Source organism: Oryx dammah, unplaced genomic scaffold (genome assembly GCF_014754425.2).
Source record: "Oryx dammah isolate SB20612 unplaced genomic scaffold, SCBI_Odam_1.1 HiC_scaffold_27, whole genome shotgun sequence".
Classification (NCBI taxonomy): domain Eukaryota; kingdom Metazoa; phylum Chordata; class Mammalia; order Artiodactyla; family Bovidae; genus Oryx; species Oryx dammah.
The window spans coordinates 94,282,633-94,297,227 of record NW_024070211.1 but is presented as its reverse complement, the minus strand read 5'-3'; the positions used below and the strand labels follow the sequence as shown (position 1 = coordinate 94,297,227).

The following is a 14,595-nucleotide window of genomic DNA, read 5'->3' as shown; positions in this document are numbered from 1 at the left end:
TATTGCTTGCCTATTTATAGAGAACACATTCCAAGGATAAGATAGAGTCAGAGAATTTTGAAATATTTGCATTCAAAGATACCTCAGTTGTTATCTATTCCCAAAGTCTCACACTAAAATTAATTAAGTTACCTAAATTTAGACAATTCTATTAGAAATGTAGTTTCTAGAAGTAGCAATCAGAGATAAGAAAGTGTTGTAAGATAGTAGGAATCACAGTTTCTGGTCAGGATATGTTAATAAAAATTAAATCTTGCATAGTTTTAGAAATAGAGTATTTCCCCAGTGGTACTAGAGCATAGAAGAGACCCACAGCATCTCTCTGAAGATAGGGAGGATGGCAGAGGGTGGACAGTGGACATTGTATGGATCACCTGTGCAGGACAGGTCAATGTAGAACCAAATAACAATCCCCTCCAGAAGCAGAACTTAAGAATTTCCAACTGCTCCCTTGAAAAAACCATCAGGATAACATTTTGATCAAGCAAAGCAAAGCTTATTATAGTTATTTCAAAAAAAGGTGAACAACATGTTGACAGTCTTAATAAGATCTCAGAAGTGGGAGATCAGATAAAGACATTTACAGGGCTGTGGGTTTCATCCCAGTAGTTTAATTCAGACTTAACTAAATTTTTATTTGATAAGTTAGCTGTTTGTTCAGGTGAGACAATTATTTGCCTGAACAAATTGATTTTGGGGAATTTTCTGAAGTTATTTATAATTTGATAGCATTATTTTCCTGGGTAAGAATTTCCTGGAAAAAGTGCTTAAGTTAAGTTGACACAGGTGATCTCATGTCCAAATCCTGAAAATTAAACTCTGGTTGCAGTTGGTCCCAGTTCTGACTTCTGAAAAGATTATCTGGGAACAAGTTCTTTCTACCTGGTATCTCCTTGACAATCCTTATATCACAGTCATCCTAATCTTTAACAAGATTCTTATTAATTGCTATTGGATGATTCCAGCCCCCTAATTATTCTTGATGGCAACATTTCCAATTAGAAAGGCTTGAAGTAGCAACCCATGCCAGTACTCTTTCTTGCCTGGAAAATCCCATGGACAGAGGAGCTTGGTGCAGGCTACTGTCCATGGGGTCGCAAAGAGTCGGGCACTTCACTGAGGGACTTCACTTTTAAAAGACAAAGGGCTCAATGAGATAAGGCATTGGCTGAAACTCCTTAAAATGAATGGGTGATCAGCTTGTAAATTGACAAGTTTAAAAAGATGCCCCAAATGCCAACTTGGTTTTCAAAGAATAAAGAGATAAGAAAGAGAGCAAAAGCATTTTAGCAGCTAAAATGTGAAATGGAAGAGAAGATGGACAATAAGAAGGAGAAGATGGACAATAAGAGGTAAAAGATGCAGATACAACAAATGAAGACTAGAGGGTTAAGTATTTTGGTTTAGCTATTGTGAAGGTGTGAAAGTATTAGTTCCTCAGTCCTGCTTGACTCTGTGACCCCATGGACTATAGACCACCAAGTTCCTTTGTCTATGGAATTCTTCAGACAAGAATACTGCTTCATGGGGAATTTGACAAATTACATCCATACATGAACAATCTAATTATTTTAAAACACAGGTTTAATTACCATTTACAAACTTCCAAAAATAAACTAAATCCTCAAGCTTCTGATTTTCAAGTTTTTAAAGAAAGCATTTTATATGATTGAGTCAAATTTTACCTGACTGTTCATCGGCCAAGTCACTAAAAATACTACAATTTTAGGGTATTTGACCCAATTCTGAAACCAGATATAAAATATTTATCACCATATATAACATCATTTGCAATGTCTTGCCTGATTTTTTTTTTGTTTGCTTGTTCTATATATGAAGAAATTAAAACACTCCTTGTATGGAGTCCCAGCTACCAGGTGTTAATATCATGTAACTTTATTTGTCAAGAGTATAATAAAAGAAATATGCTGTTTGGGTATAGTTTATTTAGCATATGTTTTATCCTCCTAGCATTACTTCTCTGACAACAAGTGGCCTCCTAAGAATACAGAATGACAGTTTCTCAGTAACTAAGCTACAAACATTTCTTTCAGGACTAGCAATGAAAGTAAACAAGTCACAGTTTCTACACTAAAAGATCTGAAGAATATCAGACAAAATTTTAACTAGTATATAAAAGTGATCTTAAGTATTGTCTTTTTCTACATATAATTAAGGCAGGACAACTCTTATGTTATGATGTATTTACAAATAAAAATTTTTAAATGAGCATTCTATTTTTGTTAATTCAATTGATTAAATATGTATATACATTAATCATTTTCCAATCACAGATACACCCCTCTGGTGTATTAAATTCACATGGAAACTTTCTGGTCATAGCACATGAAAAGGATAGGAAAGTGGATATTCTTCTTTACAATAATGGTTATCAACTTTGATATCAACTCCCATTATTTCATGGTTTTTGGAAAGCCATACCCAGAGTAAACAAATATAATAGTTTTAACTTTGAAGAACAGAACTCCACAGCCTGGGATTATTCTGAAAATTAAACCGATGTATTTATTCTGGTTTTTTTTTTTTAAATTAAAGATATGCATACTAGCCAAATTAGAAATTATTACTGTACATCTCTTCCCATAATCATTACTTTCCTTTCATCTTATATTCTTGACAAGAAAAACCATCACCTACTTAATAATCTTTACATGATATTCTGGCTTACAAATGATTACAGTATGCTACGACATGATTTCTTTTTCAAAAAATGAAATAATAAAAATAATAAAAGAGGTACAGTTGCATCCCTTCATGATCAGGACCTAAAAGTTACACGGATGCATACTTTCAACAGATCATTCTTTGGATTTTTTCCGACTACATTCTTTTTTCCTGCTAAATTCTTTAATCAAACTTTAGTCTTTTTAATAGGAGCTTTAAAACGAGACTTTCTGTTTGGAATTTCTGGATAAATAAACTAAGGACAAGCTATACCAAAGGGCCCTCACTTCCTGAAGCAGTGAGAGACACCCGCCCTCTCTCCATCTCAAGACAACGGGAAGGAAGGTTGAGGAACATCAGGAGGAAGAATGCAGCCTGAAACTTACTTGTGAATATGGTCATAGAGTTACCTTTCCCTCCCTGCCCACCTGTTCAGAGAAAGGACAGATTTTCCTTTTCTGCAATCAAGTTGTCAGAGCTCAAGAGACCCCCCCCTTGGAAGCCCCGCCCCTTCGGTTTCCTCTTCTCAGCCCCTTCGCGCTGCGCTGCGGCCAGCAAGATGGCGGCGCTGCTGCAGGGCTGAGGTCAGAGGGAAGGCAACCTTCTGGGCCAATTCGAGTGCTCAGTGTGCTTAGAGGTGTCCGAGAACCCAGTGCAAGTGCCCTGCGAACGCATATTTTGCCCTGAATTCCTGTAGGAATTTTTGAAGCCGAAGAAACCTCTCTGTGCCCTGTGTTGCAGCGCTCTGGCACTGGAGTCCTAGTGTGGGGATGGGAGGACGGTCATGCAGCCAATGGAGAGCACGAACACTTCCTGCCACGGCTGCTGTAAACATTTCAAGAAGCCCTTGGGGAACTTGACTTGTGTCCCTTGAAGTTGGGTGGCCACAACAACTTATGTATGTCTCATACATAAACAACTAATCGAAGCCTAGCTGGAGCTGCTCCTATAAAAAGAGAAACAACAACTCTGCAGTAAGAATGAGTCACTCTTCTACCAGGGGCGGCCAGAGGTGCTTGTTTTTCGAGAGTCCACTGTGGCCCCTGCAGAACAGAACTAGAACTGAGTTCTCTTAAAAGGAAGCCCACATGCGAGGCCGAAATGGACAGTCAGCATCAATTCTGGAGAAGCCAGGAGCTGAGGGACGAGCCAGCCCGGAGGACGTTGTCTCCTAGGAGGAGAAAGTCGACTGTGGGAGGGCACGGGTGAGTAGATCTTCTAGAAAGTCACAGCCACTCCACTAGAAAAGTGGCATTTGGTCATGTTACAGAGAACTCCAAAGACGAATTAGAACCATTAAAGTTAGAGTTGGTCAACATGGTGCTTGCAGCTGTGGAGTTACAGGACAGGGAACTGGCAGGTGGAAAAGATGATTCAGATGAACAGTGATTTCATTACCCTAAAGTAGCTGAGGTGTGGTCTCTTTATTCCGGTACCAAATTGAATCTTGGAGACAGACTTTTTGGTGAAGTAGAAAAGATTTGCTTGATTGCTTTGCCTTGCAAAGTGGGGCTGCAGTAGGGTTAATCGTCTGGAAACTGTATGTCCTGATCTGGAGAGGGTAGTGAGGAGTTCTATAGCAGTGGTTCAAAGAATGCAGTGATCAGCTGGTGGACTTTCTTCTATTTGGTTGGGGGTGAGTTAAATGGGAGTCAGCATCATTAAACTTCTGGTTCCAACCAGTCTGGGGCCTATGTGCTTGTGGATAGCACACAGTTAACTTCTCTCACCTGATAGGGGTTTCAGTAACTGCATGTGTGTAAAGTAGCTTCAGTTGTGTCTGACTCCTTGCCATTCTGTGAACCTTAACCTGCCAGGCTCCTCTGTCCATTGGCTTCCCCAGGCAAGAATACTGGGGTGGGTTGCCATTTCCTTCTCCAGGGGATCTCCTGGACTCAGGGATCAAACCAGCATCTCTTAAGTCTTCTGCATTGAGGCAACTTTTTTTTTTTTTTTCTTCTTCTAACCACTAGCACCACATGGGAAACAGTAAGTGCAAAACAGCTCAGGTATTCTTATGTATATTCCTTGAGGGGGAGCCTGTACCCTGCCCTAGGGCTGCACTATTTTTTCCTGACTGTTGCTCCTTTGTCTCCCTGTCCCGTATCTACCCTGAATAGCAACTGTTTGAATCTCCCTTTTGTAATTTTAGGGCTTTCCTTGTGGCTCAGCTGGTAAAGAATCCGCCAGCAGTGAGGGAGACCTGGGTTCGATTCCTGGGTTGGGAAGATCCTCTGGAGAAGGGAAAGGCTACTCACTCCAGTATTCTGGCCTAGAGAATTATATGGTCTGTATAGTCCATGGGATCTCAAAGAGTCGGACAGGACTGAACGACTTACACTTTCACTTTCACAATTTACGGAAGATCCTGGAGGCTGAATTAAGCCTATTTCCTGCTAACAAGAAAATGGGGGACACAGAAAAACTTCCGTGCCCAGGAACCCCACAGGGTCCTGCTCGGTTTCACTTGCCTTGCTGGCTTCCATGCCCTCCAGGCCTGAAGTGTGGGGGAGGAGCAGGGTTTCAGTCAAATGACAGTAGAAATTTTACTTAAACTAATAGTTTTACACCTTGAAAAATTAATTCCTGAGACTGAAATATTTAAGGCATCTAAGAGATAACATTCAGAAAAGAGAAAAAGGATTTTACAAATGCTTTTGAAAATAGTAATGGAAGAAATGGAGAAGGCAATGGCCCCCCACTCCAGTACTCTTGCCTGGAGAATCCCATGGACTGAGGAGCCTGGTGGGCTGCAGTCCGTGGGGTCGCTAACGGTCAGACACGACTGCGTGACTTCACTTTCACCTTCAATGGAAGAAAATAAATCCATTTTCTAATGTGCTCATACTGCATTTCCTTACACTGATACACTGGTAAATTGGTTTTGCAGTTTACACTATTTACATTTATGTGTATTTCGGTTTCTAATATGTTTTATGGAGTTATCACTTTCGATCATCACCAAAAACCTGCAGATGCCAGAATAGATATCGTTGCTGTCCTGAGGTAAAGAAACTAGGTTTAAAAAATGTCAGTTGTCTTTCTCAAAACTGAATAAGTGGTACTGGCAAAGGCAAGACTTTACATAGCACTTTCCTCTGCACTTTGCTCTCAAATGGAATCTATCAGGAAGGAGTATATTTGGGATTCATTCCATTTATTCAGTCCCTGGACTTCCCCAGGTGGCTCAGTAGTAAAGAATCCTCCTGACTATGCAGGAGATGTGGGTTTGATCCCTGAGTTGAGAAGATCTCCTGGAGAAGGAAATGGAAACACATTCCAATATTCTTGCCTAGGAAATCCAAAGAATAGAAGAGCCTGAGGGCTACAGTTTGTGGGGTTGCAAAAAATCAGACATGACTGAGTGAGCATGCTGCCCATGCATGTTTTCACTTACGGACTGCCAACTAGCCTATTCCTCTTCATGTTTCAGTTTAAAAAAATTTTTTTAAGGTAAGTGCTTTGCTGCTGGCTCAGATATTTGAGTGGAAACTTAGTTAACTGCACATATAGACTTGTGACAAGATCTAACTGATTTTTAAAAATAGTTAAGTTTTTAATTTACATAGAATAAATGGTACACATTCACGTATGCAATTTGGTATTTTGACATATGTATATATCTAAAGAATTATTCACATGAATATAAATTACCATATCAATGAATCCCAAAATTTTCTCAGTGACCGAAGCCTCCCTCCTGCCTATCCTGACCTTCTATCCTGCATAGTTGGGTCCTGCTAAGTTGTACCTTGCTTTGGTCACGTCTGGTTCTGTGCAACCCTATGGACTGTAGCCCACAAGGCTCCTCTGTCCATGGGATTCTCCAGGTAAGAATACTGGAGTGGGTTGCCATGCCCTTCTCCAGGGGATCTTCTTGACCCAGGGATAGAACTTGTGTCTCTTACTTCTACTGCATTGGCAGGCAGGTTCTTTAGCGCCACCTGGGAAGCCCCAGACCTTCTCCCCAGGCAGCCACTAATCTGGTTTCAGTCTTTGTAAGTTAATTTATATTTTATATGAAAGGATTCATATGGTATATAATCTTATTTTCTGCTTCCTTCTGCATGACATAATTGGGATATTCATTCATAATTAAATATTTATCAATATGTATTGCTGAGTAATATTTCATTGTATAGATACACAGAAAATTGTTCTCCAGTTCTTCTGTTGAATGTTTGGATTTTATCTAGTTTAGGTTTTTACAAATAATGCTTCTCTGAACATTTTGCATAAATCTTTGTATAAATATATACTTAAATTTTTCTTTAAGTACTTAGGAATGGAATGGCTAGATAAATATGGTGGGTGTATTTTTTTCTAGAAACTTCCAAACTGTTTTCCAAAGTGGTTGTACTATCTTACATTGCCAGTAGCGGTACATAAGAGCTTTAGTTCCTCCATCTGTTCAGTGCAGTCGCATTGTCGTGTCCAACTCTGCAACCCCATGAACTACAGCACACCAGCTTTCCCTGTCCATCACCAACTCCCAGAGCTTGCTCAAACTCATGTTCATCGAGTCAGTGATGCCATCCAGCCATCTCATCCTGTGTTGTCCCCTTCTCCTGCCTTCAATCTTCCCCGGTATCAGGGTCTTTTCTAAATGAGTCAGTTCTTCACATCAGGTGGCCAAAGTATTGGAGCTTCAGCATCAGTCCTTCCAGTGAATATTCAGGACTGGTTTCCTTTAGGATAGACTGGTTGGATCTCCTTGCAGTCCAAGGGACTCTCAAGAGTGTTCTCCAACACCACAGTTCAAAAGTATCGATTCTTTGGCACTCAGCTTTCTTTATAGTCCAACTCTCACATCCATACATGACTACTGGAAAACCATAGCTTTGACTAGACTGACCTTTGTTGGGAGAGTAATGTTTCTGCTTTTTAATATGCTGTCTAGGTTTGTCCTAGCTTTTCTTCCAAGGAGCAAGCATCTTTTAATTTTATGGCTGCAGTCACCATCTGCAGTGATTTTGGAGCCCCCCAAAAATAATCTGTCCCTGTTTCCATTGTTTCTCCATCTATTTGCCATGAAGTAATCAAACTGGATGCCATGATCTGAGTTTTCTGAATGTTGAGTTTTAAGCCTACTTTTTCACCCTCCTTTTTCACTTTCATCAAGAGGCTCTTTAGTTCTTGCTTTCTGCCTTAAGGGTGGTGTCATCTACATTTCTGAAGTTATTGATATTTCTCCCAGCTATCTTGATTCCAGGTTATGCTTTATCCAGCCTGGCATTTTGCATGATGTACTCTCCATATAAATTAAACAAACAGGCTGATGATATACAGCCTTGACATACTCCTTTGCCAGTTTGGAACCAGTCTGTTTTTCCATGTCCAGTTCTAACTGTTGCTTCTTGACCTGCATACAGATTTCTTAGGAGGCAGGCAAGGTGTCTGGTATTCCCATCTCATTAAGAATTTTCCAGTTTGTTGTGATCCATACAGTCAGAGTCTTTGGCATAGTCAATAAAGCAGAAGTAGATGTTTTTCTGGAACTCTCTTGTTTTTTTTTGGATGATCCAACAGATGTTGGCAATTTGATCTCTGGTTCCTCTGCCTTTTCTAAAACCAGGTTGAACATCTGATAGCTTGCATTCTGTTGAAGCCTGGCTTGGAGAATTTTGAGCATTACTTTACTAGCGTGTGAGATGAGTGCAATTGTGCAGTTGTTTGAACATTCTTTGGCATTGCCTTTTTTGGGGATTGGAATGAAAACTGACCTTTTCCAGTCCTGTGGCCACTGCTGCGTTTTCCAGATTTGCTGGCATATTGAGTATAGCACTTTCACAGCATCATCTTTTAGTATTTGAAATAGCTCAACTGGAATTCCATCATCTCCACTAACCTTGTTTGTAGTGATGTTTCCTAAGGCCTACTTGACTTCACATCCAGGATGTCTGGCTCAAGGTGAGTTCCTCCATATCCTTGCCAAAACTTGGTAAAGCCAATCTTTTTCATTTTAATCATTCTAGTAGGTTCCTAGGGGGTTTTACTGAGTAGCTTTAAAATGAATTTCTTAAATAATTGAGCTTTGCTCTCTATATCTTCTCTGGTGAAGTGTCTGTTCCAATTTTTTTGCCTGTTTTGTTAGGGTTTTTGTTTTCTTATAGTGAGTTTAACAGTTCTGTATTCTGGATGTAATTCCTTTTTCAGATTTATAACTTGAAAATATTTTCTTCTGGTTTCTTGCTTGTCTCTTGCTTCTGTGTTTGTCATAGATCAGCATCTTTAATTTTGGTTGAAGTAGGATTATCTTTTCTTACATGGATTTTTTTTCAGTGTCATGTAAGTACCATCTTTCTTTTTTTTAAAGCTATGCTTGCTTTATTTCAAAGATTTCTGAATGGTAAAGGTGTATTAATGGGACATACAGCACTGTAAACATTTCAAAGTCCCTTGAGTTTATCACTGAGGTGAGATTCCAGATGTGGCCAGACAAGCAGCTGCTGAGTCCAGAGTCACAGGGGAAGGTGGGGAGAGGATCACCCCTGAGGATAAGCACAATATTGAAACTGCAGTAACCTCTGTTGTTGTTTAGTGGCTGTCCTGTCTGACTCTGTAACCCCAAGGACTGCAGCATGCCAGGCTTCCCTGTCCTTCGCTATCTCCCAGACCTTGCTCAAACTCATGTCCATTGAGTTGATGATGCCGTGCAACTGTCTCATCCTCTCATGTCCCCTTCTGCCTTCAATCTTTCCCAGCATCAGGGCCTTTTTCAGTGAGTTGGTTCTTTGCATCAGGTGGCCAAAGTATTGACATTAACCTCTGCTTGATACTTTGTTACTAATTTTGGATTCCAAATCTGGAAGTGCCTATTTCTTTGAATATTTTTTTTAACAAAAGAAGAAAACCTCAAATAATTATAATTATTTGTAGGAAAACACAAATAATTACAATTTTAAAGGAGCCTTATCAAAAAAAAAAAACCCACACCAAAAAAAGCATTTTTTTTTTTTCATTTTGAAGTTACCATTTATAACTCTTAGAGCAAGTACAATGCTTATTAATTCTGGGTAGGTAAAATGTTTGCATGCTATCTTAAAGATATTTTTTAACAATCAAAGGAAAATGTGTTTTAAAAAGGGAAAAAATTCTTTTTTAGACTTCAGAGAGTTAACGAGGATATGACATTAAAGTGAAACTGAAGGTAACAGCCATCAAAAGATGGAGGAAGTGTGAATGGGTTACCTTATAAATACCTGTGGGGTAGAACACAGGGCTTTTCTCTCTGACCTAGGACAAATGCAATGCTGATGGTTAAACTGTTTGTTTCTAAATATAACTAAAAGATGTCTAAGCAAGACCTAAATTAGAAATCTCTTATTAAGTAAAAAAAAAAAAACACTTAAAAATAACCACCTTAAAAACCAGGATGTGCATAATAACTACTTGGTAGCCCCCATCAGAATTAAAAACAGCATTAGGGGAAGAGTTATATACAGGTGGGTGGATGTCACTAGGGGCACTAGTTAGTATTCTTCCAGTAAAAATGGTGTGCCAACAGAGTGCTGCCACAACCAGGACTTTCTGGAAGAGTCTGCACTATAAGTCCAGCCCACAGTGAAACCTGTGTCCTCTATAGGGTGGAAGTCACATATATGTGTGTTCAGTCGTGTCCCACTCTTTGCAACCACGTGGACTGTAACCTGCCAGACTCCTCTGTCCATGGGATTCTCCAGGCAAGAATACTGGAGTAGGTTGCTGTTTCCTTTTCCAGGGAATCTTCCAGACCTAGGGATCGAACCCATGTCTTCTGCATCACAGGCGGATTCTTTATCACTGAGACACAAAGGAAGCCATGGGGTGGAAGTCATTGTTCAGTAAAAATATGATGTAATTAATGAGAAGGTATATTTGCCAAGAGTACACAAAGCAAGAAACAGCATTTTAGACTGGTTCATGGTAGGAATAAGTGGACAGGTTTGCTTAAGAGCTAAAGACTTTTTTAACTGCCCTATATTTTCGGCTGCTCTGACTCGCATTCCCATTATGATTAAAAAAGAAAAGTAGTTGCAGGACTCTAGTGGAGTAGAAACAATGCCCACAGGTTTCTTTGCCTCAGAAGGAGCTGGTGCTTTTGGTTTGCTGGATTTTCCATCGCCTCAAATGGCTGTTTGCCTAAAAATTACTATTGGTCAAAAGTGGGTTTCAGTTTTACTAATGAAAGAAGTCTGGAACTAAGAGATCTCTCACTGTCATAAAAAAGGGCTCCACTTTGGTTTTAAGAATAAAATTTGTCAAAGCTATAAGAATAGAATAATATAAGTTAAACCATAGGGCCTATTCTCCAAGCATGTTATTATTGCTGTTTTAATGGCAGAAATTAGACACCCAGGCATGTATAGAAAATACAGTGACCTTGCTTTTTTGTGGCAGATTTAAAATATTTCAACTAAGATGCAACTGCAAAAGAGAGTTTCTGATGGCAGTACCAGAACATTCTTCTATGCTTTCCTTTAAAAAGGTAGTGGCTTGATAAATACTGTTTTTAATGCAAAAAAAGCAACACCTGACAACAGGCTGTAAAGAAACTAGCACTAAGCAGGCAGGATTATGCAGAAACAAAGAACTAAACTGTATGAATTCCTAGCTTGAAAAATTCAAATTAAGGTTTCTGAGTGGAGAGCCGGTGGTTACTCTTTGTGTCTCATCTAGGTTTTATTTTCCTCATGACCCAGGTGGTCTTCTGACATCTAGCTCAGTGCAAGGCTAGATGCAAAGATTTTATGAACAATGAAGGGCTTCCTATCAGAATTTTGTTCAGCTTAAAGACAAAGTGTTTCTGTTTTCTGGTGTTAAGGCAGAATGCAAGGGTTTGAGTGGCATAGAAAGGAATGTGGGGACAGTACCAAGAGGAGTCAAGAGGAAGGGCCTTCACCTCCATGGTTAAGTGCCAGCACTTGATCTGACTGGTGCACAGGAGCCCCAAATCTGCCTCTTGTCTGGGAGTTGTTGGAAAGTATGATTGGGCCTTTAACACAGTCTTGTGTGTACCATGTCTGCTAACAGCCTGATGATTGTTTACTAATATTCTGGCTTGTATTACTTCACAGTGATTGCTCCCTGCTACAGTGTTGAAATTACATTCAGAGATGTAAAAAAAAATATATATAGCAATATTTTCCCACTAAATTAAGGGAAAATATTTGTAACAAATAACAATAGTAGTGAGAAATATTTGACATAGTCGTGCAAAAATGCATCACAGTTTACAAAGGCTTAAAATATTTCCAAAATATCCCTAAGCTTTTACACTGTGAACCTTAGAATCTTACTCATTTTTCTTTGCACTTAAACGTGGGTGTTTGTCTAAACAATGGTAACATGCAAGTCTGATGACCTCTAGTCCATCAAATATTCTCTCCTGCAGCACAGAGGTGATGATGATTATAAAATATCACTGGACAAACTGTACAAATAGATGAGCAGGGTACATTGCAGGACTGAGCATGGTCCAGTACAGTAGGAGAACAATTTGACCACAAGGACCCTGGGCTCAGACTTGCAAGCTGGAATGGCAGCCTATCTCATAAAGTTAAATGTCTTTTCTCCTTAATAGAAGGAGCACAGCTTCTCTTCTTTCTCCTCCCACCATTTTTGGCACCAGAGCTGGAGGTCCTCCTTGGATGTGGGGAGGATATCCATTGGGTATCAGTGGACATGGAAGTGGATTTCCTTGAGAAAGTCCCTGAGGAGGAGGCGCCTCTCTGAGGAATGTTGTGAGGGTATGTCACCTTGATGTCACGGGCAGCATCCAGGTTCTTAGATGGTCTACTACCAAAGTAAAGCTGTAGCTTTTGGATATAAGACATATTCATATTTCTGAAGTCCATTCTTCTCAACAAATTTATTATTTCAAGCCATGCTATTTTCTATGAGATCAGTCCCTTCTGGGAATATGAGGAGCTGAAGTGGTTCACCGATATCACAAAAATAATCATGTCTTAAAATAACTCTTGCCGTCCTTCCATTTCCTCTGAATGAAGATATAGGCACCAGCCTGCATGGCCCAACCAAATCCAGGGACACATTTGAGACTGGCTTTGAGGTAAATTTTCTCTAATCTGAAATAACTATATCTCATCAGATAATTCCACAGGAATATCCAGTCCACTCTTGCCCAGTGATTCATGATAATAAAACGTCTTTCTCCAGGAACAAATGCATTACCTATTATAAAAGTGATTATAACAGGTGATGCATTTAACAAATGCATTACCTCCAGCAATGCCACAGGTAGTGTGAGCCAGGTTGCCACAAGGCAGTTGTTGATCCAGCAATACCATGATGGGTTTATAAACATCAAAGGTGAACAAGGATCCCGCATGAAAATACTTCCAAAAAACCTTCCCCCAAATAGAGCGACTATAAAATAAATCCCTCTCCATGACACCATGATTATTCTGAAGTGAGTCCTTGATCAGACGGATGAATTGTAAACTTCTTCCAGTCTGTGTTTTGCCCTTCAGGCTCTCTGTGGTGCCTTAGGTGATTCTTCCCTTGGAGTGGCTTTCCTCCACTGGGCTTCCTTTACACTAGACTTTGTTGACCTTGATATAATTAAGTTTTCTGTAGTAGCAGAAATCAAAAAACTAGAGGCTTCTGTTAAGCCTGGTGCTATTATACCTTATTTGACCCAACAATTCTCAAAGGGTTTAAAATTCTCCCCAAACTCAGTAACAAAGTACTCCCTACTCTATTATTTTTCCTAAATCAATAAACAGTATCCCTGGGCCTGGAAGATCCCCTGGAGAAGGGTATGGCAACCCACTCCTTATTCTTACCTGGAGAATCCCATGGACAGAGGAGCCTGGCAGGCTACAGTCCATAGCGTTGCAAAGAGTCAGACATGACTGAAAGCGAGCTAGCACACATGCACATCTCCATTCATATAGTTACCAAAAAACCAAAACAAACAAATGAAACACCTTCGTATTCTCTTTACTTGCTCAGCAGGTGCTCCCCTCCTCTAACCCATTATTCTTCACATCCAGTCAACCTTCCATTCTGCCTTCAACATGTGCGGTGGACTGTGAACTGTACTTCATCACAGTTAATGACCTGGCTTACTCCCTCGCCATCTCTCATGCCGTCTCTTGTCTGGAGCATGGAACCTGCCTTTAACTGGTCTCTTCCTTACATTCTGTCTTTGACCCTGTCACTGACGAAGTCCTCTCTTCAGGATATGAAGTTAATCATATTACTCCCCTGATTAAGATCCTTCTGTAGGTCCCATTGCCCACAGGATAAAGACACTCTTTTTAGCTGAGAATTCACAATCTGGCCCTAACCTTTCCTGTCTTCTCTCTCAGCAACATCTGCAAAACTCTGGTCTGACCCCGATGAGTGCCCTCTCACTCATCCAAACTTCGCACTGCTTTCTTTTTTGGCTTGAAGCCCTTTGTCCCTTTATCCCACAGACAGTTCCCGTCCTTTCTTCCACAGGACCATCCCAGCAGAAGCAACTGTTCCCTTGTATGTGTTCATCTAAGTGTCATGTTCATGTAATCAAAGAAGTCTTTGCCAAACTCAGGTAACAAATATTTTTCTTCGTTTCCCTCTAGAAATTTCTTTTTTTGTTTGTTTCCCCACTTATTAAATATTTGATTAATTTTTTGTAAACAATGTGAACTATGGATTGAAGCTCTTTTCTCTCTTTTTTGTCTTCATCATCTTTATCGTGTTCATACAGAACTATATTTGTTGCCTCATTATTTTAGAAAATCCTTTGTCTGTCGAGTTATCTCTGAACCTGGTCAAGAATCAGTTGTCTAAACATATATGGATTTATTTCTGGGTTCCCTGCTCTCTCATACCAATACTACACTCCCTAAATTACTGTCATTTAAGAATTTAAGTCTTAACATCCAGTAATATTAATCCTCCAACTTTTTTTTTTTTTTACTT

The 14,595-nt window shown here is 39.8% G+C and overlaps 1 pseudogene; it reads right to left on the bottom strand.

Moving 5' to 3' along the window:
* Nucleotides 1-11,959: 11,959 nt before the first annotated feature.
* On the bottom strand, nt 11,960-13,084 carry LOC120854808 (annotated as a pseudogene).
* Between the last annotated feature and the right edge of the window lie 1,511 nt (nt 13,085-14,595).